The following is a 4,449-nucleotide window of genomic DNA, read 5'->3' on the forward strand; positions in this document are numbered from 1 at the left end:
GTTTTTTTAACAAGAGATATGAAACTTGATATCACAAGGAATAATATGAAATTTGTCTGAATATGGCTTCCGGTATTCGTTTTAAGAAATCATTAAGCAAGGTAAGTAACACAGTAAGTAAAGTCGCTATTTTTTCGACCAATAGCGAAGACGGGAGGCATTATATATTGTGTAAAAAAACTTGTATAAACACACTTAACACTTATATATCTTATACTATATAAAAGTGAAATTTTCATAAAAATTTTCATAATAGTGAACACTAATATGTTCATTAGGTTGAGCACAACTGCAGTCGGAGAAACGTCCTTAATCAGAATTATATTGCAAATCAATACATCTTGCGGAATGTAAACACTCAAAACGATAAAATCTTATCATTAGTTTAATTTTATCGACTATCTCTTTTCTTTAAATGCACTTTTCAATAAGTTTGTTTACAATGCTACAAATAAAAAAAAGTACAAGGAAAATACAAAGTGAAGAAAAAAAAAGAGAATAGAAGGAAAAAAAAGACAGCACACATAAAAATACATAACAATATACATTTATATGTATCAATTTTTTACGCAAAATATAATGCTTTCACAACGAAAATGTCCTATAGTTTAAACTTTCGCGATAATAATCAAATATCTTTATAAGAGGAGAAACTTATATAAATTAGTAAATTGTACAATAAATTGTAAATAATAAATAGCGAATATTCCTTTACTCTTGTTTAGAAAAAAATATTATAGCGTATCTAATTTCAAAATTATATAACTACAAGTCATAAGTTAAAGTGAACAAAATATAATTGAAAAACAATTTGATAAAAATCTGCAAATAAAATCATTTTCTGATGTTAATAATTTGGGAGAATCCAATTCGTGTTTGAGGAGTTTTCTTATCTTACTGTTTAGGATAGTTCATAATACAATATATGCAATCATAAATTTTCAATTGTATAATTATTGACTTTATATTCAATCTACATCGCGTTGTATTGAGACATTGGAAAATTTGAAAATATTCGAGGGAACAAAATAAATACTCATAATTATCGATAATTACATTTATTATGTAAAGTTACATCGATGTAAATAAACAAATTTATTTAATCGATAAATGATTTTAATTTATTGAAAATTCAAAACTTCCAGTAAATTATACATCCGTACGGAATATAGTGGCAGAGTGTACATTTTGAAGCGATTGATAAGCGAGACTAACTATTTAACTCTTAATACACACCTTTAGGTCATTCGTGGTCTGTGCATTTCTTTTCTTCGATTTACAATAATATTATATACAACAATTGTATATAATAATTTATTATAAATATACTTTACACTTCCTACAGATATATATAAAAATTGCTTAATAAGTTTTATATACTTCATACTTGTAAAAGTATGTATGATAATAATTAATCCAGGATACGAAAGACCCATTGGTGTAAGGGTGCCAAAAGCTAAGAATTGAAGTATATAATAATATTCTTTCTAAATATGTACTGCAGTTTAAAATACAAAGGGATATTCTCGTACGAAGAACATTGACGAAATAAAGAATTCGTAAGCTGTAAGAAATATTAATGAGGACACGTGATTATTGGCGATAGTGTCTATTAAAAATAAAAGAAAATATACAAGGTTTTCAGTCACATCTTGTTATCTCGTATCTCGATACATACTGTTAGAAGGCAATCGAATCTGTATGCTTCAAATGCTAAAAAAGGGACTAAAAAGAAAGAAGAATGAGAAAAGCGAAAAGAGAGAATTAGCATGCATAAAATGTTATAAAAATTGCACGTTAAGCATCACGTTAAGCTTACCAACAACGAGCTCGCGCAGATTGTTATAGCTGAAAACTTTAAGTAGTCTAACACGATTCTCGTTGGAAAAACCGTTTTGTGCTTTTTTATCGCGATGACGATTTCGTGTATTCGCTCGCGGTGCGTTTCACGACGACGCGTGTGACGCGATATAACACGACTGTCTTGGTTGAGGACACCCGGTACACTGCAGTTCAGGAGCCTCGAAATCCATGTCATAAGGAAGGTTCTCGCCGCCGCACCTGACCTGAACGGAGCACGCGTGTCGGCCTCATCTCGTCGTGCTTCGCTTCGCTTCGCCTCGCCTCATCTCACCTCACCTCACCTCACCTCGCCTCTCCTCTCCTCTCCTCTCCTCTCCTCTCCTCTCCTCTCCTCTCCTCTCCTCTCCTCAACCTCTCCTCTCCTCTCCTCACCTCACCTCACCTCACCTCACCTCACCTCACCACACCTCACCTCGCCTTGCCTCGCCAAGCTTCGCCTCGCCTCGCCTCGCCTCGCCTCGTCTCGTCACGCCTCGTCTCGTCTCGTCTCGTCACGCCTCGTCTCGTCTCGTCTCGTCTCGCCTCGCCTCGCCTTGCCTCACTTCGTCTCTCGCCAGTTGTCGCTTCGTAGGCTTCGCTTCGTTTCGTCTCGCTTCTTTAAGTCAAATTTTGTCGAGCATAGGCTCTGGCTTCATATGTCTCGTTAGATGAGCTTGATCACTCTTCGCCGCTCCTTACGTCTCTCGGCAGTCGTCAATCTCGTCTCGCTATGCCATGTTTTACTCCACCATCATATTACGTTTTGCCTTGACTTGCTTTTCACGACTACCTACTTCCCAATGTCAAAAACGCGATGTCGATGCGTGATAAATTGATAAACTACGCGAGGCCAATAGTTTATAGATATCAGCTGTCATGTATGTATACTATGATTATGTACTATTAACTATAATATACCACAATATCCCAACAATCATATTTTTAATTCTATATTACTATATATAAATAAAGACATATAAATAGAGAATTTTATGTTTTAATAATATTAAGTCTTGTGATATTTAATAATAAATTAATTTTGAGATGATGCTCGCGTGGCATTTATATACATTTCTTTGCCGAATTATCATGTCAGTCATTTTAATCTTATCAGTATTAATTATGATTAAAAATCATGAGTATGCAAAGTAACTATATTTTTATGTTTGTTTAAAAAATAGAGGAATATAATCTTTTGAATTGTGTCATTGCGATTGTCGTCATCAGAGTATTTCACGCGGAAATTCTTTTTCACGTTCATGTATATTGTTTAGCGCTCTCATAAACAATAATAGTTTATCGATACTCACAAGAATATATATGAACTTTTTGTATGTACATACAAGTGCCAAAATGTATTCGACAAAACGATCGATAAAGTTATTTCCGATGTGTCAACATGACACGACGCAATGTGACGCCATCCGACGCCATTTGATGCTATCCAATGTGACGATTCAAATCTTTACTAGTCGGTAATTTAGCATACGCTGCCTATATACATATCATTATGTAAATCAATCTCTTTCTTTTTTTGTTAATAAAAAACTTTTACACAAATTTCTTTTTTATCTCGCTTTATTAGTTTTCATTTTATAATCAAACTATAATAATATACATATGTTGAGAGGTAAAGTGCAACGAGATATTAATTTTCATATTTAAACGTGTGATGTAACATTATCATGATAAAATAACATAATAATAAGTAAATTTCAAAGACTAATGAGAGTCAGCGCGAAAGGAATTGCGCACAATTATTGATTCAAAAAAACTGATGTCTTCTTTATCTCGTAATCTTGAACGTTTCAACTCACTTTGGAGTTAACCTCAGCAAATTACAATTCAAATTCTTCGAAATTCAGTCCAAAACAAATGTTAAGCGGTCCGTCCAGGATGAATCATTTTCAGATTCTCAGAACTGTAGCGAATTCTGATATGTAAATGTACATGTTAATACTACAAGTCAATTATTAAAGAAAGAGGGGAAAGCAATTCACCTCGAACAGAACAATCAACATGTTACGAAGTTTTGGAATTTTGATTTCACTATGATAATTTTTATCGATAAAATAATGACGCATGTCTCGAACATTTGTAACAAAGACAATTCCTATACGTCTGTATAATTCCGTATGTCTAACGAATATTTTAATGTACAGAGGTCAATTCATTATCGTTGAAAAATAAAGACTAAGAAAAAAGCCAAAAAGGTCTAATCTACTAAATTAGAATATTATATAAGTTTTCCGTGGTTCAGCTATTCTTATTTTAAACATATCGAGAAAATAAAAAAGGATGAAATCTGCGATGATTTTTACAACAAATATGGAATTTGTTGTTACGAAATAAAATATAAGTGAATGTTGAATTGTAAAACTATTGCGATATAATTTATTCAAATCACTTTCGAATATTTTTCAATATCTATACGAAACTAAATCGCATTCCATTCTCGGTAGGAATTGGTATTTGGTAAAGAATTTACATAAACAATATAAGACTAATTATAGATTAATCCCTTTAATATTTCAACAAGAACGTTCAACTCAGTAATATTTTGCGCCAATAAGTATATCGGATCGTAAATATGTATATATATATATA

At 32.5% G+C, this 4,449-nt stretch overlaps 1 protein-coding gene across 1 annotated transcript in view; it reads right to left on the bottom strand.

Annotated features, from left to right (window-relative positions):
- The window catches only part of LOC108689983, an 11,341-nt gene extending 9,215 nt beyond the window's left edge, over positions 1-2,126 (bottom strand). The window contains exon 1 of the mRNA XM_018197007.1: positions 1,820-2,126. The gene's annotated coding sequence lies outside the window, so the exon portion shown is untranslated. The remainder of the gene's footprint in view (positions 1-1,819) is intronic.
- Between the last annotated feature and the right edge of the window lie 2,323 nt (positions 2,127-4,449).

Source organism: Atta colombica, unplaced genomic scaffold (genome assembly GCF_001594045.1).
Source record: "Atta colombica isolate Treedump-2 unplaced genomic scaffold, Acol1.0 scaffold29, whole genome shotgun sequence".
In the NCBI taxonomy this organism is placed as follows: Eukaryota; Metazoa; Arthropoda; class Insecta; order Hymenoptera; family Formicidae; genus Atta; species Atta colombica.